This window comes from Calliphora vicina, chromosome 4 (assembly GCF_958450345.1).
Source record: "Calliphora vicina chromosome 4, idCalVici1.1, whole genome shotgun sequence".
Lineage (NCBI taxonomy): Eukaryota > Metazoa > Arthropoda > Insecta > Diptera > Calliphoridae > Calliphora > Calliphora vicina.
Window position 1 is genome coordinate 65,442,383 of NC_088783.1, and position 26,204 is coordinate 65,468,586.

A 26,204-nucleotide genomic window follows, 5' to 3' on the forward strand; every position below is an offset into this window, starting at 1 on the left:
GACGTTTTCGATTTTTCATGATTTTTTTAAAACAAAAAAATTTGAAATTTTCACATACAAAATATATTTTTTACTTCAACTTGTTATTATAACTCCGAAACTACTGAGCCGATTGAAATGCAATATAAACATGCATATTTGTACCTGTCTTAAAAATTAAATACATCGTAAGAAGAACATTAACTACTCAGTTTTATGTATATCGAACAAAAACCTAAAATTTTGTGAAAATGAGCTAATTCACTTAATTGTGAATAAATTTGAAATTAATTAATCGATTTTTATTATCGATATCTCAATTTGTTGCCATTACATGTGGATTTGCAATAAAGCAATAAATCTGAAATTTGTTTGGCGTTTTCGATTTTTCATGATTTTTTTAAAACAAAAAAATTTGCTATTTTCACCTAAAAAATATATTTTTTGCTTTAATTTGTTATTATAACTCCGAAACTACTGAGCCGATTGAAACGCAATATATACACGAAGATTCGTACATAGCATGGGGAAAATGTTATCGAAATTCAAACAATCGAAAGAAGAACATTAAGTACTAAATTTTAAGTAAATCAAACAAAATACTAAAATTTTGTGAAAATGAGCTAATTAACTTAATAGCGAATGAATTCGAAAAAAATCAATAGATTTTTATGATCGATATATCATTTTGTTCCTATTACATATGGCTTTGCGATAAAGCAATAAATCTGAACAATTTCTGCCGTTTTCTATTCTTTTTATGATTTTTTTAAAACAAAAAAAATTTCTAATTTCACCTAAAAATTATATTTTTTGCTTCAATTTGTTATTATAACTCCGAAACTACTGAGCCGATCGAAAAGCAATATATATGAAAATTTGTATATAGCAAGGGAAAAATGATTTCAAAATTCAATCAATCGAAAGAAGAACATTAACTACTCAATTCTATGTATATCGAACAAAAACCAAAAATTTTGTGAAAATGAGCTTATTCAATTAATTGTGAATAAATTCGAAAACAATCCATCAATTTTTATCAGCAATATCTCTTTTTGTTCCTATTACATGTGGCTTTGGGAGAAAGTAATAACTTGGAATAATTTCTGCCGTTTTTGATTTTTCATGATTTTTTTAAAACATAAAAATTTGCTAATTTCACCTAAAAAATATATTTTTTGCTTCAATTTGTTATTATAACTCCAAAACTACTGAGACGATCGAAACGCAATATATAAACGGAGTAAAGGTTATGTAAATCAAAATTTTTCTCAGTTTATTTTTACAATATTGGACCAACACTTTTTGAGTTATCATGAATTATGTGTAGAAAGGTCTAACAAAATTTATAATTTTACTTAATTTTTTTATAATCTCTTCATATAATTGAACATTTTTTCCATTTTTCTACTATATAGTTATTATTCAAGCCTTTTATTTTGCTGTTGACCTGTGTAATCTTTAATAATTCTCACTTTATTAAAGATTAAGTTTGAAGCCCAAAGAGATCTTAAAGAATACATAAATTTATTAAAGTAGTTTTATATTTCTTGTTGTTGTCAGTGTGCCTCATAGTAAATATTCGAATGATTTCTATTATGCCATCATTACTATTCATAACAAATTATTATTTCTATTATTTTGTGGTATTTATTGGTAATTTATGTTAATATAGATAAGATGAATGTTGAACATATTGATATATTTAGGTTTTTTTTTCATTTCTTTGGAATTGTCAGCATAAAATATTTTTTTTATATTTATAAGCGAGTGTTCGTGTAATATTGTAAATGTCTACATGACCTTTTTATTTCCATGGAATACCAACTTCCCTCACCAAAAACAAATTTAAATGATTTTGTGTTTTTTTTTCTGTATGTTGTCTAAATTATGTCGGCTGCTCCCTTCCCTTTTAATTCTCCCTTTGCAAAAACGGAAAGCAATGATGTATTATGTGGATAGTGATGAAATGGAATGAAATAAAATAAAATAGTCTAAAATAATGTAGTTATGATGTCAAAACATTAGTGCGGGATGTATAATGTATCATAATCATCATATAATTTACAATAAGTGAAAGAAAATCCGATCCAGTGAAATAAGGTCGACTGTAAGAGGGTACTACAACGACATTAAAGGCCAGTTATTGGGTAAATGACTTCAAAAGTCAAGCTTTTTTCAAATATTTAGCTTTCATTTTGAAACATTTCTACAATCAAAATTTATTAAAATTATTATTGTTTCCATCTTTCTAGAAACATATTGGTTCCGCGCCAAAAGAACTGCTCATCTTTTGCGGCCAAGAACGAATGAGACCAATTTCGGATATTCTGCTCTAAAGTGATGCGTATCCCAGAGAGCGTTCTAAATCGACCGAAACAGATAGTAGCAAAACTTCCCAACCACTTCTATCTAAATAATTTTTAACAGGTATTTTTAACAGCGTTGCACAGTGGGGCAGAATCATAACTTTTTGGAAATAAAGCTGGCATTTCTAAACGGCTGGTTCGATCGGATGTGGGCATAGCCAAGGAGCATTCGAGATTTATTTATTAAAGTGTCTTGAAAAACATGCTTGCATGTGCTATTTATCTCTTATAATTTCCAAGTTATACGCATTTCAAATTTAAAATTTTGCCAAAGCTTGGTCCGCTTTTTTAAAAATATAGGTCATACTTTTGGAAGGAATGGACTCGATTATTTTTTTGTTTCGTAGACAACTAAATTACGAATAACTTACTAAAGATTTCAGAGCAATATCAATTATGGATCCAAAACTAAACGATTTTCAATTTAAAAATTCTAAAAATAGTAGATATTTGCTGTTTTTTGGACGAAAAGGTGACTTTTTAACAATTTTATGTTTTTCTATAAGGTATCTTTACGAGAAACATCGGAATTTCACCTATTTTTTGTCAAAATTTCAAAATTAGACTCATGTTCTAAAATCCGAAAGCTGGGATTAGAAAATGGAAAGCAGCTTTGGAAACCAGCATGTGTTCCCTATTTTTCCCAAAAGTATATTCCCAGCCCCAAAGGAAATGTGGACCCTAAGGGCAAAATTATAAAAAATACCATTTTTTCGCTCCAATTTTTTATTCGCTCCAATTTTTAGGTATTGTGGGATTAGCTTTGACCTTTTGACAAGTGTTTTTACTTTTTATTATTTAGAATGACAAACTTAAAGAACGTTGAAAATTTGAAATTGAGTTTTGTTAATAAAGATTTTATTACATATTTATTGAGATTCTAAAACTGATATTGGTATCAACATTTTAATAGGACTGCAAAAATTAGAAACAATTTGATACACATTTATTCCGAACTAGCATAACCCGGTGCACTTCACTACCCCTACTCTAGTAAAATTAAAAAAATATGAATGGAAATACGAAAATAACACATACAAAATTTGAGAATCTCTCAATTACAGTTCACTTGATATTCGAAAATAACTAACTAATTTTGTATCGGAGATACCACTCCACTGCTCTGATCCCACCCATTTTTAAACCTTTTATGTAAATATCAAGCTTTACTTTAACTTTCCTTAATAAGGGAGGGGTCATTGCTACTAAGCCTATCATGCTTAGCTAAACTTTGTTTTTAGCTAACCTCCGTGGAATGGTATTAAATTGATTGATACAGAGTTCAAATTCTTTAAGAAATATAGTTCTCCAGATATTCAAAATTAATCATTTACTTTGTGCCACAACCACTAATGCAATCCCGATAATTTTCAGCCAATCTGTGTAAAATGGTAAGAGAGCTATGCGGACAAAGTTTGAAGAACCTTGCAATTACTACTTTGTATGGGAGGTTACTCACTTCCTTTTTCGACATCTCCCATTTTGGGTGCAATGCCCTCTAATCTAATTCCGTCTATATTCAGCTAAACTCCGCACAGTAATAAGAAATTAATTCGCTATAAGTTTAAACACTTTTACAATTATAGTTCTACAGATATTCGAAATTAATAATATACTTTGTGTGCCAAGCCCACTATTCCAATCCCGAACAATTTCAGCGGAACTATGGAAAATTATAAAAGAGCCATTTAGACTAAGTTTGAAGAATCTTGCAATTATAGTTCACAAAATATTGAGAAATAACTATTTACTTTGTATGGGTAGCGACTTACCATTTTTTCCGACCCGTCCCACTTTTGATTAAACTTCATGCAGTGATAACTTATAAGTAATTGATTCGTATGAAGTTTGAAAACCGTCACAATTATAGTTCTGCACGAATTTTAAAATAACTATTTACTTATGTACAATTAGAAAATAAAAAAAAAACACCTTCAAGATATATTTTTGCGACTTTAAATTACTAAAGTCTTCTTCTATGTTTTCTAAAACAACTCTCACTTAAAACAGAGCGAAATCAATACTGTTTAATTGTTTCTCTTATTTACAACAACAAATTGGACAAACATGCATTGCTTTGTTTACTTTTTAGCTTAAGGTTCACATGTACACGTTTTTGCATATGTGTTAGTAACATCTTTAAACGCTTATAACTTCTAAAAACTGAACCGATTTCAATAAAATATATATTCTGCACTTCTGTGAATAAATCCCTTTAAAATGGAATATTTCCTGTCCAAATTGAATGTATAATGTGAGCGTAAAAGGGGTCTAAAGAAATCGACTTGCCTATTAATATTATGAGAGGATTAATTTTTATAACCTTCACCCTCGTGATAAGGGTATGTAATTTCCATAGTATAATTTTCCGACCCTATAAAGTATATATGTATATTCTGGATCCTTATAGATAGCGCAGTCGATTAAGCCATGTCAGTCTGTCTGTCTTCGGGATCCAAATCTTATTACATTTTATATATTTATTGAGATTCTAAACCTGAAATTGGTGTCAACATTTGAATAGGACTGCAAATATTAGAAACAATTTGATCCACATTCATTCCGAATTAATTTTTATAGCCTTCACCTTCGTGAGAAGGATATATATAAGTTTGTCATTCCGTTTGTAATTTCCAAAGTATAATTTTCCGAGCCTATAAAGTATATATATTCTGGATTCTTATAAATAGCGCAGTCGATTAAACCATGTCCGTCTGTCTGTCTTCGGGATCCAAATCTTCAATAATTCTGTCAGACATGCTTTCGAGAAGTTTCGTATTTAAAATCATCAAAATCGGTCCAGAAATGGCTGAGGTTATGAGGAAAAAACTAGGACAACCTCGATTTTTTACCTATTTTTTACCTATATCTGGATTACTAAGTCACTAATATAGACAACATGGATATCTAATGATAGATATTTCAAAGACCTTTGCAACGACGTATACGAGACCATAGTAAGTTGGACCTACAATGGTTCAAAATCGGAAAAAATATTTTTTAAACCGAATTTTTTTTCACAAAAAAAATTAAAAAACAAAAAATTTTATTTAAAAAAAAAAATTTTAAATAACTAATTTTTTTTTCCCCAAAAATTATAAAAACAACTTTGGGAAGAAAAATTAATTTTGTTTACCTAAAAATATTTAAAATTTGTATTTTGAAGTACATATAATTTGGTGAAGGGTAAATATGTAATCGGAAATAATATTTTTTAATCCGAATTTCTTTTCACAAAAAATTTAAATTTAAAAAAAAAAATTAAAATAACAATTCGAAATTTTTTTTTTCCCAAAAATGATAAAAATAACTTTGGGAGGAAAAATAAATTTTGTTTACCTAAAAAATACTTAAAATTTGTTTTTTGAAGTATAATTTGGTGAAGGGTATATAAGATTCGGCACAGGCGAATATAGCTCTCTTACTTGTTTTATTTAGATAACTTAATTTTTGGTCTTCTAAAAAAAAATTTCAAGTCAATATCTCAATTAGATTCAAAAATATGCCACTTTAAAACGGAAAAAATATTTTTTAATCCGAATTTCTTTTCACAAAAAAAATTAAAAAAAAAAAAAATTTAAATTTAAAAAAAAAAAAAATTAAATTTAAAAAAAAAAAATTTAAAATAACAATTCGAAATTTTTTTTCCCCAAAAATGATAAAAACAACTTTGGGAAGAAAAATTTTGTTTACCTAAAAATATTTAAAATTTGTATTTTGAAGTATAATTTGGTGGGTATAGATTCGGCACAGCCGAATATAGCTCTCTTAATTGTTTTATTTAGATAACTTAATTTTTGGACTTCTAAAAAAAATTTCAAGCCAATATCTTAATTAGATTCAAAAATATGCCACTATAAAACTCTGCCCTTCAAAATATTGCACTTTTTCATACAACATTTTTTTTATAAATTTTCTTAATAATTTATTATTGAACATTATTATCCCTAATTTTTAAGTCATACACCCAATATAAGTGATATTATTAAAGATGACCTTAGACGATACTGTTCTACGTACGACTTGACATTGAAATAACTTTATATTTTACATTATTTAAAAAAATATTAAATTATTCGGATAATCTAAATATTAAATTCTAAACATGTAATCGATTTATACTTATTAAAATTATTCATTTTATTCGTAAAAATTAACATTTAAATAATTTGGACCCACTACTATTAAATCTTAAGTTAATTGAATGATCGGCAATTATTTATTGTGATTTTTGTTTCTTATTTGATCATTTTTATGAAGTTCGTTGACACTCGTGTTATTTACAGTTAAATAACGGATTATGTCGGCTATTGGCTATGAATGCCGGCCACTGATCTGATTACATTAAAATTCTTGCTTCCTTTAAGAGAGCCCAATAATAATGAGGAATTTAGAGTTATTATTTACAATTTCCCCGTTTAATTTTTCTTTTCAAATTTATAGCAAAACCAAAGATATCCTTGCTAATACAGTAGGGGCTACCAAAAAAAAAGCACACAAACCCAAATTGTATCTATGAGTGTGTAAAGTAACTGGATATTTTGTAAATGTATGAATGTCAGTCTATTTGTATGTGTCGTCTACCCTGGATATAACAAATTAACAAATATTTATATGTATGTATTCCGTACACTGATCTTTGATAACAACTGAAAATGAAAACAAAAAAACAAAACGGAAAAAAGCAGCAAAAACTGTTATTAAAGAACTGTGTCACTGTCAACATACAAAATTGATTTTAATGTTTTCAACGTTGACGGTCTTTAGCGTCATCAGCAGATGTAGTCACAATATAAATTGTATTGTGACTGGAACTTGGCACGAAGGTTTTTGGAAATAAAAAGCAGATATAATTTAACAAAAAAAATAAAATAGATAATTTTTATTGAGTTGAGAGTGAGTATGTTTCTCAAATTTATTTTATAATTTCAATAAAAATTAAACATTTTGGAATATTTATAGGATGTGTTAATAGGAGGTGTATTATAACCGATTTCATTCAAATTATCTCTGATAGTTATATGATAAATAAGAAAATCATATGAATCCTAAAATCATTGGTTTTAAATTTGAAAATTTTAAATATGTTGAGAGAGTATATGATCAAGACATATCTCATGCAGTAATTGAATTATTTTTCACAGCTCCGCAAACCACCTGAATCAAAATAGTTTCGAAATAAACCTTCCATTTTAACTGGCTGATTCGATAGGTATGAAATTTCACATAGACGAAGCGGAGGAATATTTGAGTATAATATTTGTCGACAGATTCCATCGATCCCTCAGGAGCGTTGCTGTGGGGTCTCAAATTAGGCACCACAGACATGCAAAATTTATAAACGCTTGCGAATTGTTCTTCGTACAAAATCATCTGTTATTATCTCTTATAGTTAGCGAGTTATACTCATTTGAAAATACAAATTTCAAAACTACACAATAATTTAGTCCGGGTTTTTCAAAATATCAAACACAATTCATGACCGATTTAATTTCAGATAGTTAAATAATGTGGGTTTTCCTAAGATCTTCCGAATTTAACCTATTTTTTACGAAATTTTAAATTTAACTAAGTGTTCTAAAATCCTAAAGCTGATATTCCAAAACAAGCAATTGTTTAAAATACTATAATGTATTCCAAATCATTTATATTATTCTTTTACCAGAACGCTCCAAATATGGACTTTATTTAGTACTTTTTGTTTCTTTTTCTTGTTAACGAACAAACCTTTTATTGAATTTTATATTGTATATTTCAATAATATCAAAGACAATTTTGCTCCTTACCACAAAAATTAATTCATTTTGTTTAGAAACTCTTCAATCAAACTATAGCCCCAAAAGTTCAAGCACTTCAACATTTTGCTGGAATTTGATTTGAATGCAAATGTAATTATGTTTTGAACTTGAAAAATATTTAAAAAAATTATATATTTTTCAAACAATAATCTTATGGCTTGAATTTATGTTTCCTTTTCCTACAGCATGCTGTAGGACCGAAAACAACCTACTTGAAATTGTTTTCGTTCCGGCCTCAAATGACAGGTTTTTCGTTACTGATCGGTGCCGTTTCGTTCCCAATTTTCGTTGCCGATTTCTGAAACGAACTTTTTTTCGGTGCAAATGTATGGAATTTCGTTTTCGGTGCCGATTACGGTGTATGCGGAAACGTAGCTTTACTGGAGAATGTTATTGAAATAAAGTGTAATACAACTATAATTCAATTGCTTGACTATAATTCAAGGCTTGAATTACACTTGCCTTCAACTTGAATTCCAGTAAAAATGCTTAGTTTGAGTCCATAAATAGTTGACTTTAAATTATATTTTATCATCAAACAATTCCTTTAGTATCCTAAGGTCGCCCTTATCGAACGATAATAAAAAAGGTTCGGCACCACAAAAATGTTTCATGTCTCCCTGTTGGTCAAAGTATCAATCAGTTCGTTCCGAGACTGGCTCAGCACAGCACTTATAGTGATTCATTGTTTGTTTGGAGGTATGACAAAGTCTGTAACAACTTCAACCATACCCTATTATATGATAGAGCTCTGAGCTAAGTCTGGCTAACGCACATCACAGAATCTTTGCACCCCTTAACTTAATCCTCATTCACTCACTTACACACATGAAGATTGTATTAATTTCTACCAAAAAGATTCATGGGAATGTCCTTCAGTAAGTTAGGTCATATTCGGAACCGAAATTTCCCGGCACATTATTTAAAGTACGAAAACCATCAGTCAATTGACAAGCAGCTTAATGTAAGGGTAATTCTCAATTAGTTTGAGAATAGACGTGTGGATTACCAGGTCATCTTACTTTATAGCGGCTATACCAGGCAAAGTAAATTACTCATTTATGAGGGCGGGTCAATAAGTCCGTGACTTTTCGAATTAAACACAGGTTTTTGGATACAAATTTATTTTGGTTTTCAACATTGTCTCCTTCCGTAATTTTTTTATATCTTCCAAAAAACAAAATTTCTCGAGGACATCAAAATAGGTATTTGATTGTGTGAAGATTTCATTGTTGGAGTCAAATCTCTTTCCGCCGAGCCAATTCTTCTGGTTTGGAAACATGAAAAAGTCATACGGATCTAAATCCGAAGAATAAGGTGGATGACAGAGCAATTCGTAGCCTAATTCAAGAATTTTTTCCATGGAAACTCGTGGTGAAACAGAATTTTTTCTTGACCAAATTCGCTCGCTTTTTCAAATCCACATTAAACCGACCCGAATCAACAAGTTGGCATAATAGTCGTCACTGATTCTTTTACCCTTTTAAGGGTATTCAATGTGGATTATACCGTGTGCATCCCAAAAAAGGTCGTCATGACTTTGCACTTCTTTGAAGCCTATTCACCCCGTGATACCTACTGTTTTGACAGCTGTTTGGTCTGTGGTGTGTGGGTCGACGTTACGAAATGGATGTGGATCATGGTTACGAAACGGCAAAACATTTCATCCATATTTGGGTTGAACAACGCCAAAACTCCTGCAAACTTATCTCTCGAAGTTTTAACACGATTGTTGTCGAATCTGAGCAAACGATCAAATGATCATTCAAAATTGAAACCACTGAGCCATGTGAGATGCCAATGGCTTCCACATTTCGGTATTTTTCGTGTATTTTTTCAATTGTTTCGGGTGCAGAGTCCTCTACTCGGCGTCCAGAATGTTCGGTATCTTCCGTGCTTATTCGGCAACAACGAAATTTAGTAAACCACTTTTTTACCATTGAAATTGATGGTACAGAGTTCCCATAGTATTTATCAAGCTTAGCTTTGGTTGAGTGATGATTTTTTTTCAGCCAAACAAGCACTCGAAATTCACTATTTTCCATTTTCTCCTCAAGTCATGTATTCAGCTATTAACGGCTGTCAAGCACAAACTAAATGACTAAGCTTATTCCAATTTTGATGCCCATTGACAGGAGCTGTGTTGTCCTTTCCGTTAAGAGGCGGCCCTCGTACAATCCTTATCATTTATGGAATGGCCAGTTTGAACTCAGAAAAAATGTCAAAATAATATAAATATTTTTAAAATGCTGAACCTCTCAACTTATTTTTGGAACAAAGGAATTGAAACTCACAAAAAACCAGACGAACAAATCTTAGAATATTCAACGCATGTGTAAAGACTATTCTGTTGCACGGAAGTGAAACTTGGTTAGCATCGAACACCATCACGCAAAAACTACAGGTATTCATTACCTCAGAATCATATGCAGAATATTCTGGCCTAACAACATCAGCAATACGGATCTCTGGAACCTCACCAACGAGGAACCCATACTAATGCAAATAAAATGTAGGAAAGACAGAATCCTGAAAGTATAACAAGGATGGCGGTAGAGTGGAACCCTTAAGATTCATGAAGGCGTGGTCGGCCAAAGAATATATGGAGACGCACGATACACCAAGATCTAGGACAGTGATATCTTAAATAGGCAGACGTGAAAACAACAAGCCATATGCTCCCAAGAGGGGTAAGAAGGTAAGGTAAGGTTTCCAGGCAGCCAGGAAGTGAAGAAAAGAAAAGCAGCTCACGTGGATCCAAAGCTATGGGTCTCTTTGTGTTAACTGAAAGTAGAAAGTCAGAAAAAGAGGGACAGATAGAAATGAAAAAGAAAGAAGGGGAAGATTGAAAAAAAGTAAAAAGGAAGATGTCCGAAGAAAGAGGTAGAGGGGAGATTTTTAAAATTGCGTACCAATGAGAAGTCGTTTTAGGGCAAGCCAAGTCTCCTCGCAGGGTTGCCAAAAGTGCAGTGTCCGGTTATGACCGCCACTACACCACTCAATTGTGAGCGTGTCAAGCCAAGAAGATATGTTGTTCGTCCACGATTCAGTCGGGGCCATATCATTCTGGTAATAGTGCATGTGGGTTCACAACCCCATCTTGTGTGAGCGAGCTCATAGTAGAAGTTAGTAATTTGTAGCTTACATTTGGATAACGGAATCCCACATAGGAAATCTATGTCTCCGTCAGGTAGCATGGCGCCTTTTTTGCCAAATCATCAGCAACGCCGTACCCACTTGAGTACGAATTTTGAATGTCTCGTCATCCTGTTTAAGGATGACCGGCATTCCTGGAGTTGTAATGGAGTTAAAAAAAATATGATTTTAAACTAAATTTCAACAATATTTTCAAAAACTTGAATTATTCATTCTTTAATGCTTATTGCAACACTGAACATTTGTTCCGAAATTATTCACCCAACTACTTAATTTCGATTACTGATATATAACGATGACAGTGCGAATTGATGCAAATCCGATATAACACATCTTGTTGCACTACCTCACATAGCAGAAATATTTCAGCTTCCTTTGTGCCCATATAATTCAGTGTCACGTCAATGTCAGCAAGTCAATGAAATTTCTTTTCGTCAGCAGACGTAAACAATTGACAGTATTAGTGACACTTTGATTTCGGTGTAACAAATGATTAATGAGTGAGATTTTTTGCAGTCATTTGCTCGCAAAATGTCAGCAGTTTGTCTGAAAGACGTGCTGAAAATATGCTTAAAGCAATTAAAAATGTTTATTTTGAAATGGGACTTGAGGAAATAGGGGGCGTTTATTAAAGGCATACTATATACAAAATACATATAGAAACAGTGCTATAATCGGCCTTGAAGAATCTTTTATACCCTTTAACTTAAACTATTAAAAAAAAAAAATATTTTTTATAGAATCATTTTTTTGTTCGTTCCAAATGAGAAACAATTTTAAAAGAGTTTTCAGCTGTTACATAGATGTCAAACTAATGCTATGATTTTAATTATTTCTTTCTAATGAAATCTATAAGTTTATGATTTCCCTTATTTAATATCGCCAAAAGCAACTAAATTTTTTATCCCGCAATAACAAAATATTCTTCCAGAATGATTTTGTAGGGTACTCACCCTAATTCCCCTAAGTTTCCACCGTTTTATGATCTTTTTTTGAAATTTTTTCTTTTCGCTTTATTTAGGTTTATAAAAGTGTTAAACGTAAACATGTTTAAGGTTTTGTTTGTTTATTTTTTTTTTCATTGTAACTTCAAACTTAAATAATGTAAAAGTTTTATTATTTTACCACTCCCTTGCTCCCATTGGAATACAAGCACTTTTTGTGTTGTGTTGCTTTCAAACGTTCTTCATTGACCTTTCCTTAATCCTTAACAATAAAGTGTTATATCCTTTTTTTTATTTGTATCTACTATTTGGCTTAACTTTCAGTGAATTTTGATGTTTTACAAAGACCAAATAAACAGAAAGTTTGTGTTGTGAAGCAGTTTAGTTAAATTGTTGAATTGAAATTCGTAGAAAATTTTAAGAAATAATAAATTTACAAGGCTTTGTGAAGTTGGTTAATTGAATAAAATGTAAATATATGGGGGATTTTATGTCAAGTGAACCAACCAACTTTTGAAATCGATCGGGATGAAATTTGCACCAACATTAGTCCTATTGGATAGTAATTCCGATACAATTTTTCAATAAGATCGGTTAAGAACTCTCTGAGTTAGAGGGTCGCTTAGTGAGATGCGAGTTGGATAAATAAATGTTTTGTAACTTAATACATAAATAAAAAACAGTGAGAGCGTTCAACTTATATCGAAACAAATAGTAGTCGGATGGGGACAATTCTGTACTATAAACTGTGTGAGGCAAAACATCCCAACCACTTCATTCTAAATACTTTTTAACATGTATTGCAACATCTGACCGAATGTAGTCATGATGGAATATTATAGTTCCATATCTGGTCGCATATTTTGGGTGTTTTTCGGCCAATTCTCAATTCAAACAAATCAGTTGTGTTCGGTACAAGTTCCCTGTGATAGTCTGATCAGATTTAAGCAGCTTTTGATCCCACCAAATACAGAGCATTACCATAGCTCCATGGATATTTGACTTTGGTGTCGATTCGACTGATTGGCCGGGCTTAACGTACGATCCCTTACGCTTCTGGATATCGTAATGAATCCATTTTTCATCACAAGTAATACTAGCGCTCAAGCATCATTTCAGACGCACAAAATCGTCTTTCAAGTTCTCTCGACTTCAATTCGTATGGTACCCAATTTCCCTACTTTTGGATGAATCCTGCTGCTCGCAAACGTTTTGAAATTGTTACTTTAGTAGCTCCCAATGATTGACAACAATCTTCATGGAGTAATGCCTCCAATTCTTGGTCTTCAAACTTTTTTTGGCTGGCCTGGGCGATCTTTGTCTTCCGCGTTAAGATCACCACTTCCGAACCGAACAAACCATCATTCGCATGTCATCCTGATTCTATCGCGATGAAATGGGTTATGTTGTCTTTGAGAGACGTTGTAGTTCGTGACTTATTCGCATAGACCTGTGATTTATGAAAACCCCACAAGAAAAATTCTAAAGTGGTCAAAAGTCACGATCTCGGTGACCAGTTCACATCACCTTTACGTGAGATGACCATGCTCTCAAATCACTCGTACAGAATTTCCACTGTAGCATGATTTGTGTGGTACCTATCGCCGTCCTATTGAAACCACTAGTCGTTGGTGTCTCTATCATTCAATTCAAGACAAAAGAAGTTGGTAAGCATCAACCTATACTGCTCGCCGTTGACTGAGATGACCTGGTCAATATCGTGGACCGATGACACCGAGAGCCCAAAATCCACTCCAAACAGTGACTTTCTGGGATCTATTGGATGCTCTTGTATCTCATGTGAAATGTTATCATCCCAAATTCTACCATGAAATGGGTCTCATCGCGTAGTGAAGAGCGAGGAACGTTACCGGAACAGAACACCCATTTTTATAAAACAATTTTATCATTAGCAAGTGTTGTTGTAATTTGGCAATACAAACTGAATAAACGAAAGCCAATTCGACAAATGTAGCTTCAACAATATGGCCGCTATCAACATTCAAAGTTCGAAAGTCCTTACTGGAAGAGCCATTAATAACTTGAAAATATATCTTTAGAAAATCGTATTTTCACAGTTAATTAAAAGTTTTGGATGGAATAATCATCAGGATCTAAAATCCTATAATTCACTTTTCCAACACAATTCATTTAACGAAAATCGGTTTCGTTTTTAAGGCAAGAAAAAAAGGAAATTCGGTTTCGCTTAAAACCGAACACGAAACTATAGTCTACAACTCTTTCTCTTGCTTAAAAATATAAATTCTAACCAAATCTTAACCATTGCTATTAACATTCTTCAAAATATTTAACTAACACTGACCTCATTGACCCAAACGCACTTGACTTCCTAAAGCTGTTATACGAAAATGACTTTCAACACACTCTCTAACATAAATATGCTGGCACTTTGCAAGTATCAACATTAATTTTAAACGTTTTTTGTTTTTCTTTTTTTTCTTTTTTTTAAACAATTTCCGTGCTCAATAAAAGCATTTGAAGAAACATTGAACAAAACAGAATATGTATGTAGTACGAGAAAACTTTAGTTTAAGTATAACCCATCATCATAATTTTTCACTAAAAGCGCACGCTCACGCAATTGTTGGGGTTCGTTCTGGTTGTTTCTTTGCTCAGTATAAATATTTATCAAATCAAATAAAGACTCGACTGTTGCTCTTTTAATACAGGAATAGGAATAGTGTTGTCGAGAGTTTTATGTTGCAAATATCCTTAATATTAACAAGGTGTTTATTAATATCAAGAAAACTCAAGTAAAACCTCTTAAAGTTAAGAATTTATTATTGACTTGAGAATCAAACTAGATCTTTAGTTTAAAATTGAGATATAAACCAGAAAAAATAGAGAATATGTCAGCGTAAAACGTTGTGAAAGACAAATAGATTCTTCTTTTGTTGAGTATATATTTGAGCTTTCCTTCAAAATCCCCTAATATCAATATTTTCTACAGAAGAAAATTGTTCATTAAGGTTCTATAGTTTTATCATGTTCCGTATCAGTTCAAAAATATTAACCATTCACATTTTATTCATAGCAAGTAAAATAACACTGACTTTGTTAAAAAATTTCGGTGCCGAAGAAGGCAAAATTTTAACGATTTTCGATCCTAGTTTTCCTCATATCTTTTTTCTTTACAGACCTTGACAAATGAAATGACTGCAGAATCCATTTAGATACAGATGAACCAAGTTCATTGCATTTGTTTCCAATCGAATGACTCCATTTTGTACACAGATTTTAACGGTTCCAGCAAACAGAAATTCTACTGGCACATTTTCATATTTGTAGCTTGGGTCCAGAATACTGAATTATTCATCACAATGAAACAGGCAATAACTGATAGATTTTAAAAATTCAGGGAAATGAGATCAATTGGTGATGTTTCACACACTGGTCCTCCAAATTTAAAACGTTCAAATGTCAATATCGATGCTTGATTGCTGGCCAAGTACTGACTGTTACTGGTGCTCGATATCGAGAGTTCTTTCTGCCAAAATTGGATGATATATTTCAGGACGATATGTGATTTCAACGAAACATATCACACAGCCTGTGAAATAATTCAATTACTGAATGATACATAAAATGAGAGAGTGTTTCGGAGATCAGAATTGGTTTAAATGATGAATCAAAAGTTTTTGGAAATAATTCTGACATTTCTAAACGGCTTATTAGATCGGTATAAAATTTGACGTGTGCGTAGCCAAGGAGTCTAAGTTATTAAAATGGGCCCAACAAAAGTTCCAGGGGCGGCGCTATGGGGGCCCAAAGTAGGATACCTTCGATATGTAAAATTTTCGATTTCAAAGATTTTTATATTTTTGGAATGCGGTCGGCTAAGTCTGTGCTACCTATCTCTTATAATTTCCGAGTTAAAATTGAAATTTTAAAATTTTGCCATGCCTTGGTCCACTTTTTTGAAAAATATAGGGCATACTTTTCTACCGAATAGACTCGATCTTTATTTTTTAGTTAGACAACTAAATTACCAATAATATACGAAAGTTTTCAGAGCAATATCAATTATGAATCCAATTAAAAAGTTCAAAAAATTATAGTTTTTTCCTGTTTTTTGGGCGAAAAAGTGAATATTTTTTTATTAAAAAAACTTTCTTTAAGAACATTAACAGTTTTATGTTCTTGTGTAAGGTATCTTTACGGAGAACATGTTGGTATAAAAAATATGTTCTATTTTACGAATATGTCGCCCCTACGCTCTTCGGAATTTGACCTATTTTTTTATCAAAATTTCAACTTTGGGCCACATGTTCTAAAATCTCAAAGCTGGGATCAGAAAACGAAATGCTGCTTTGGAAACCTTGATGTGTACCCTATATATCCCCAAAGTATTTTCCCATCCCCGAAGGAAATGTGGACCATGTTGACAAAATTGTAAAAAATACCATTTTTGGGATTTGGTAGATATTATTTTTTCGGCCAGGACCAAGCCTATTGAAACTGGATGAAATCGGTTCATTATTTCACCTAGCCCCCATACAAATGTCCTTCCGAAATTGGACTTTATCGGTCATAAATGTTTAATTTATAAATGTATCTCCACAAATTGCGCTCCAAATAAGTTTTATATATTCAAAATTCATGTCTCCAAATTTTGTTACGATCGGTCCATAATTAGTCATAGCTCCCATATAGACCAGCTTCCGAAAATCACTTTAACGTGCGTAAATCGCTTAAAAATGTTGGTATACTCACAAAATTCAACATAGTAAACTTTTATAGAGACATAAATCACACGACCTAATTTCATGGTGATCGGTCCATAATTGGTCATATAAGGCCCACTTCCGAAAATCACTCAAAAATAAAAATTATTGAAATTTTAAAAGAAAAATATTTTTGCTCTTTTAATTAGTGTAGTATATTATATGGTCGGGCTTGACAATATGGATATCTAATGATAGATATTTCAAAGTCCATTGCAACGAGGCTATAGTAAGCTGGACCTACAATGGGTCAAAATCGGCAAAAATATTTTTTAACACGAATTTTTTTTCATACATTTTTTTTCAAAAAAATTAATTTTTAAATTAAAAAATAAACATATTTAAAAATAAATTAAAAATTTTTTTAAAAAAGAATTTGGAAAAAAAAATTTAAATTTTGTTACCTAAAAATATTTAAAAAAATGTATTTTAAAGTATAATTTGGTGAAGCATATATAAGATTCGGCATAGCCGAATATGTTCGACAGTCATGTTCAACATAATGGAATTGCCCATATTTTGTTTCCTATCGGTCCTTTAGCGATATACTAAAATGGCAACACCGAATGGAAAAGATTTTGCTTTTGTTATTATGGCTTTTAATTTGTTGCCTTTTCTAATGCATATTTTATTTATGCTTTACAAAAACAATTTTGCCAAATATTCTAAAGCATGTGTACCAGTGATGGCATTTGTTGCACAAATGTGTCAAGGTACTGACGCGTTTAGTACCATGACACAAATAAGACTATTTTCACATATTTTGGAAACCTTCCCAAAGAAGCGACTTCTCACATTATCCAAAATACATATATAAATTGGAGTCAGCCAAGTGATCAGAGATTAGTGACAATTACTTTCTATAAGGGATACATTGACTACTTGCTTAACAGCTGGCACATTCTTATAATTTTCGTTTGTACCAAATCCAGTTTGGTACATTTTGGTCGCCAATTTGTCACCAGATATACATTTTCTATTCCCCTCTCTGATAAGTATCTACACAAACAAAAACGAAAAAGCCCCACTCAAAAAAACACATAAAGAAAACTGCAAAAGCAAAAAGTAAAAATCCAAAATCAAAAACAAAAGCAAACCAACACGTACACACACGCGCCGGCAGCCACATGAAAATTGACTTTGTAAAGCTCCATGGTGTCCCCAAGATTAATTTAGTTGGACAACAACCATCAAACAAGACACAACGCAACTTGTATTGTACGTATCGTTCATTCTGTTGTTTTCTTTTCTCTCCACAAAAAAAAAAAACAAAAAATTTCTAAAAACCCAAACAAACGCACACACACACCACACACCGTTTAAAAGTAAATAAAAGTGTCGCGCCAAATATTTAAAAAAAAATAAATAAATAAAAATAATATTTACATTATATACAAAAATATTTATGTTTTTTTTTTTAAATTATCAAAGAAGAAAAAAAGAATCTATTAAAAAAATCTGAGTATTTAGGCGGACAAGATTTTAATGTTTTTTTCGTGCGATTTTGTTTTTGGTTCTTCATTTTGGCTCAAACAAACCAAAACATCATCAAATCGTATCTTTTGTCTACTGTCTCGTGGCCTCAAGTAACCGGCATATGGATTCTAACGCCCACATTCGAAAAGTGGTTTTTATTAATTCATAAAAATCTCATACATAAAAATAAATTAAACAAATTATGTGAATTGCCTGTTTAAATACAGACAAAGTTTATAAATAAACGCATCTTTGTGTTGAACAAAGAAAGAAATATTGTGCAAAAAATTAATAAATTATTGGAAAAATGTAACAAAATTTTAAGAAAAAGGAAACACACAAATACTTGTAGTGAAAATATATATACAATACATATGAATGTATGAATGAGTGTAAGTGAGTGATGATTGAACCAGGAGTGCGTGACACTGAGTGTATATTCTGTCTAGTGGTTGACAGTGGACCAAAAAGTGTTTGAAGCTAAAAAAAAATAATAATTAAAAATTTTATTAGCTTAATTTCAGAGTATGTTTTTAACTGTAATAAAAAAATAATAAAAACTTTTCATTATCTTATTATCAAGGACTGTATAAATTTTAATACACATTTCATATTAATAATGGCGACACACAGTGCTTTGTTCAATGGACAAAAATCAAAAACAAGATTATGTCTTTGATGTTAATGAAATTTATATTTTTCAATAGACAACTAAATAACTCATTCGTGTAAAAAAGACTTTTTTATAAATATCTCTTTTTGTCGTCACTAGAGGTCGCTAAAGTTAGTACATTTTCAACATAAATTTTATGGAGAAAAATATATTTTTTTTATGGTTAACTAAAATCATTGTTAAAAGTTCGTTTTAAAAGATATAAACTCGCGATTGGCTGCAAATGAAAGAATATGAATGTGGAATTATGGAAAATTACTGTTTTTGTCAAAAAATTTTTAACAGTTTAATCTGCGCAATTTTTAATAATTAAAATTTTTTTTATTGTAAGCCTGAAATTCTAAAACTTTGTTGGAATATTAGTAAAATACGTGTTAATCTATTTTGATTATGTTTTACTATAGAATAGCCATAATTATTATCTATAAGAAAATGTAATCATTAGTTGTCCTTTCGTATGAAAACTATTAAAATTTTGTTTTCGTTTAAATGTATAAATTACAATTTCGTAAATTTTCAATTTGATGGTTTTGGGAAATAGCTCCAGATTTTTGGTTTTTTATAAAATAATACCGTTTTTTCTTTTAAATAACTAAGAAATATTGCGTTATTTAACAAAAGTAGTTTAATGGCATAAAGTGTATTAATAGGTCTTTATTTGGTTCTTGATGTTGTATTTTTTTTTGCTGAAATCAAAAAAAAAATCCAAAGTTTGATTTAATTTTGAAAAAAAACATGTTAATCAATTTTAATTTTTCTTTAATTTTATCTAATGCCTATCTCTTATTTATTATAATGTGAAATCATTATTTGTCCGTTTTGACTAGAACTTTAAAAAAAATTGGTTTTTGATGGCACCCATAAATAATACATTTTTACCGTATATGTAAGTAACTCAATAATTTAATATAACCTACATAGCCTTAGATTGAGATATTAATATGAGCTTCTGCTGATATTAGGAACACTTAAAATATAATCCAACATCCAGTTTCTAATTTTACAGCTGAACCATAAGGCTATCAATACTTGAAAATGTCCGTCGATCCGTCCTTCCGAATTTAGAAAATATATAAAATATTTCAGTATTTTTTTTACAAAAGGATATTTGGCAGTTATGTAAATCCTTGCTAGAATTAAAATGTTAATTACTAAATTAATCTGATATTATAAGAGAACAATAATTTCTGAAAATTAATAATTTTATTCAGGTTCATAGGTTTTTTAAGGAAAAGAATGTATGGCAGCCACCCGAATCCTTGCTGCGATTGTAATAAAAATTTTCACAAACAACAATAGCTTTATTAAAATGATTATAACCAAATTGGTTCCAAAATAAGAAACGATTTTTACGAATTTTTTAAAAAAAAAATTAGATGTTATACAGGATATTAAAATCTTGATGTCTTGGAATTATGAATATCCTTCCGATAAAATTTTCATAACTTTGCATCTAATATTATAAGACAACAATAATTTCTGAAAATTAATAATTTTATACAGGTTTATAGGTTTTTTAAGGAAAAGGATGTATGGCAGCCACCCGAATCCGTGCTGCGATTGTGATAAAAATTTTCACAAACAACAATAACTTTATTAAAATGACTATAACCAAATTTTAAAATGTTAGGAGTATAACTGTGAATTTTATTCAAAATTATATGTTCAGGATATATGGGAGGTACCCGTGTCCTTTCACGGATTTTTTCAAGAATTATATTTTTTCTTAATCTTACCAAAAGGTAATATTCCACTAATTTTTATTCGTCTGCAATAACTCCTTCTATTTTTGTCCATTGCCTATATGAAAACAAAGCACTGTGCGACATTATAAAAGTGTTGGTTTTCTTTAAGTACTTTTTTTTAAAGAAATCATTCGAAATTCTCTGCTCCTTTTATAAAGGATATGATCCTTAAGGTGGCCATTTCAAGACCGATCAATATATATCGTATTATTGTTCATTGCTTAACAATTTTGGAATTTTTCAATCCAACATCAATTTCTAGATTTGACATCTGGTATAATAACACAGGTCAACAGAAAAAAAAATGCTTGAATAACCACTATATAGATTTGATGCCCCATGGCTACCTAAGTACAAAAATGGTAAAATTTTACAATTCCATGGAGAGATTTTTTCTTTTAAATTTTTAAGTAAAATTATCGATTTTGTTAGACTGTTCTCCACATAATTAATGATAACTCAAAAAGTGCTAGTCCGTTATTAATACCCTACACCAAGTAAATGAGCAAAAAGATTTTTCATTTAAAATATCAATAATTTATATTCGTGAGTGATTTTCGAAATGGGCCTTATATGGGAGCTATGACCAATTATGGACCGTTGAATTTGGTGTATATACCGACATTTTTAAGAGATTTATGCACGTTAAAGTGATTTTTGGAAGCGGGTCTATATGGGAGCTATGACTAATTATGGACCGATCGTAACAAAATTTGGTGACATGAATTTTGTATATATAAAACTTATTTGGAGCGAAATTTGTGTAGATACATATATAAATTAAACATTTAAGAAAGATAAATGTCGAGAGGACATTTGTATGGGGGCTAGGTGAAATAATGAACCGATTTCAGCCAGTTTCAGTAGGCATGGTCCTTGGGCCGAAAAAAATATATGTACCAAATTTTATCGAAATATATTCAAAATTGCGACCTGTACTCTGCGCACAAGGTTTATATGGACAGCCAGCCAGCCAGCCAGCCAACCAGCCAGACGGACGGACATCCTTCAATCGACTCAGGATATGATTCTAAGTCGATCGGTATACTTTAAGGAATTTTTGAGTGTTACAAACATCTGCACAAACGCATTATACCCTCCCCACTATAGTGGTGTAGGGTATAAATATATTTTTTAGGTGAAATTAGCAAATTTTTTTGTTTTAAAAAAATCATAAAAAATCGAAAACTGCAAAAATTGCTTTATCAGAAAGCCACATGTAATAGGAACAAAATGAGATATCGATTATAAAAATCGATTGGTTCTTTTCGAATTTATTCACAATTAAGTGAATTCGCTCATTTTCACAAAATTTTAGTTTTTTGTTTGATATACATAAAATTGAGTAATTAATGTTCTTCTTTTGATTGATTGAATTTTGAAAACATTTTCCCCATGCTATGTACACATTTTCACATTGAAATTCATTTCATTTTTACGATTGCGATAGCAAACTATTTATTATTACTCTCTCCGAACTTCGTCTAAAAAAATGTATAATTTTACTTAAATATCTCCACAGAATTTAAAATTTAGACCATATTTGCACTACTGGAACCACAATACACCAAAATTGTGTAGTGGTTTAAAAAGCCTATAAATTTTTTTCTATTTTGTTGCCTTTTGTAATATATGTAATTACGATTTTTATAACCTTCACCAAATTATACTTTAAAATAAAAATTAAAAAATTAATTTTTTTTTTAATTTTCATTATTTTTTTTTTTTAATTTCTATTTAATTTTTATTTAAAAAAAATTGTATTGCAAAACATTTTTTTTGGTAAAAAAAAAATTCGGGTTACAAATTATTTTTTCCAGATTTTGACCCATTGTAGGTCCGACTTTCTACTGCCTTATATACGCCATTGCAAAAGTCTTTGAAATATCCACATGGTCTATATTAACGCCATAGTCAAATCGGTAAATTATTTTTTAAACCGATTTTTTTTCATCAAAAAAAATTTTATCATAAAATTCACTAATTAATTTAAAAAAAAAAATAAAAGGAAATTTTGAAAAAAAAAACTTTAATTTTGGATATTTTTACCTTACAAAAAAAAATAACATATTATTCTTTCTTTTTGTTATTTAAATGTGATTCTAACTGTATACATATTTCTTCATTGTAACGTGTAATTTTCGAGAAATTGCTGGATTAAAAAAACGATTTTCTACGATAGATGTCCTTAAGACACTCCCTGTGGCACTCCACAATATACTGCCATTATATGTTCATTCAAGAGATCTTGGTATCTATCTTCCATCAATTTTAAATCGTCGTAGAAACGTTCTCCTTGTTCCTTGCTATGCGATCCAAGATTTTCAGGAAACTTGTCTAAATAACTATGCAGATAGTGCACTCTTATGGTCATACAATAACTAATTCCTCGCAATTTTAAACTTTCTGAGTTCCTAAGAAATTTTTCACAACGACAACCAAGATTTCCAAGCCGCTGCTTCTAAATTAGTCATTGAATGTATGAACTCCTTGTCTTTCATTGTCTTTTGGGCAATCAAAAATATCAGCTTTTAGTTTTTCTGTGCTCAAACCTGGAAACATTCTTGAAAGAAAGCCAAACATGGACCAGTTTTCAAAAGTCCCAATTTGATGTGTAATGGTGGGAAAATGATCTTATCTCTGGAAACCAAAGGCGGGTTTATAACATTTAGTTTTGCAACCGTCATGTATTCTCTCAGAAGCCAGTCTTTCTTGATCCAATATTCATGTTTTTCTCTGCTGTCCCATAAACAGATGAGACATGGTAATTTAGTGTATCAACTTTGTTGATCCAACAGGAAATTAAACATTTTTAAATATAACCCATTGGTTATCCGAGAACTTAAGTTTTTTTTAAACAAAATCAACGTTTTGATACTCCTATCTATGCATGTTTATTACCAATATCTAGTGAAACACATTTTATACTTCGCTTTGAGCTGTGCACTAACAATCTCCATTCATCGGCTTTATTTTCGTTAAAAGGTTAACTGCTGGAAAGGAATAGATTAGATTCTAAACTTTAGAATAACCCTCTTTAGAACCACTGTACCACAATAACTTGCCTTAGAGTGTGGGGAAGTGTTTCTATGACTGTTTGTTTGTATTTGTCTTTTACTGCGTGAGTGTTTTGTTGTAGTGGCGCTGACAAGTTGTTGTTGTGTTGTTGTTGCTGCTGTTAAATTTTCTTAGTGTCTCTTAACATTGATTTCTGTTTTCTGTTTCGTATTTTTTGTTGTGGTCTTTCTTTATCTTCATTTCAAACTTGAAAAGTCAGTCGTCTTGTTCGCATCATTTACATCGACTGCTAATGTTGTTGATTTTTTTGTTTTTATATTTTCATTTAAGTGTAAGAATGTTTCTTTTTTTGTTGTTGTTATTACTTCTACTAAATTTATTTATTAATCATACGTTGTGTAGTTCATAGTACATTTTTTACGAAAATCATGTTTCTTTTGCTTTTGTCAACTGTCAGAAAATTGGTAACGCATATTAATCATATTGTTCTAGTTACGAATATTTGATGTGAAATAAAGTGATTTTCAGTTTTTTAGTTCATATTTTCGTTGAAGAAAAAATGTTTTTTGTTTTAATCTTAAGTCGAAAGCAAGTATGTGTGAAGATAAATGACAATGTACGAAAAAATATCATTATTATTTAAACACCTTCTCAATTAAGGTGGTGTCTAGTTAATGACACCCTCAGAGCATGTTGTTGTTATTTGTTTATTGTGAAAATACGACTGACATAAGTGTTAAATTCACTTGAATATGCAAATGTTTTCTGTCTGTTTTTTGGTGTTTTTTTAATTTATTTTTTTTGTCCAAAACATTAAAGTGTGTGCTCATAATATGATAATAAGCTGTTTTTTATACAAAAACTGCTGTATTTTAAATTGAAGAACATTTTTAGCTTATTATATTGTTTATATCTGGATCAAAAAGTCTTCTTATTTGTAAAAATAATGCTATGCTATCATAATTTTGTTTTGTTGGAGTTCATAGACTTAAAAAATAGTTATAGTTTATCTCGATCACTTCGTTTAGTAATTTTTTTATTAGCAAATATAGTGAAATAACGACAATTATTAAAGTTGCAACTTGAAAAAATCATAAGCAATTGCAAAACAACATAAAGCAGTAGAGAGTTTTTGAAAATCGTTTGGGAAATGGCTTTAAAAAACGTACTGTTAAGTTGTTTAGTTTTCCCTAATTTATTTGCCACGCAAAAAACATAAGGTAGACATGTTATATATCAATGGATAGGGGATTTTGTCTATTTTTCAAAAATATATTTAACTTTTGACAATTAAACAAGTAAACAAGTACCCTTATATACCCTCACCAAATTAAACATCAAAATATAAATTTTAAATATTTTTAGGTAAATTAATTTTTTTTGCATTTTTTGGAAAAAAAAATTTTCGAATTGTTTTTTTTTAAATTAAATTTTTTAAATTTTCAAATTTTTTTTTTTTAATTTAATTTTTTTTTTAATATTTAGCGAAAAAAAAGCTTTTGGTGAAAAAAAAATTGGGTTAAAAAAATATTTTTTCCGATTTTGTAGGTCCAACTTATGAGAATAAAAAAAGAGGGAAATAAATCTTTAACTTCTAAACCCTTACGCCGATTTGAATGAAATTTCACATGCGCAAAGAGGAAGTGTAGTCGAGTAGGACACCTTGGGTATGTTCAATTTTTAAAATGATCCTATGAATCTACTACATAAAATCTCGTCGTAGCTATCAATTATCTCTTATAGCTTAGGAGATATTCGTATTTGAAAATTTAATTTTCAACATTTTTACCCACCCTACACCAGTTTTTTGGTGACCGCGGTTCCAAATATTCTCCGATTTTATCCATTTTTCTTTTATAGGATTAACAATAGATCTATATATCAAATAAAGAAAGAAGTGTTTAAAAATCATGACTGAGTTCAAAGTCACATGCATTTGAATATAAAAAAATTAAGAAAGGCGATTTTTCGCAATTTTTTTGGGAAAAAAGTACTTTTATTCTTTTTAAGTTATCTAAAAATTCTCTAAGAAGATGTATAATGAATTTGCACCTTTTGAAAAGCTAGCTTTACGCCAAATATTTTAAATGAAAAAAACATTTATAATTTTTGATACCGACGGGATCAGGTCCATTCAAAAAATGCCTATTTTTTATGTAAAATTCAACTTTAAGGAAAAAATTCTCAAATCGCATACTCAATATCAAAATACAGTAACCTATTTTAGATGGCCCAATAAGTTCTTAATTATTTTGTAAAGGTTTCCGATAACCCCGCCCCTATTATGGATATTATAGCCAA

General features: G+C 30.4%; 1 protein-coding gene across 3 annotated transcripts in view; it reads left to right on the plus strand.

Moving 5' to 3' along the window:
* LOC135958764 (glutathione hydrolase 1 proenzyme) overlaps window positions 1-26,204 on the plus strand; it is an 89,267-nt gene that overhangs the window by 29,409 nt on the left and 33,654 nt on the right. The window contains exon 1 of one of the 3 annotated variants that reach the window (XM_065509660.1): window positions 18,034-18,209. The exons of the other annotated variants lie outside the window; for them this stretch is intronic. The gene's annotated coding sequence lies outside the window, so the exon portion shown is untranslated. Of the gene's footprint in view, window positions 1-18,033; window positions 18,210-26,204 lie in introns of those variants that run through there. 3 annotated transcript variants of the gene reach the window in all.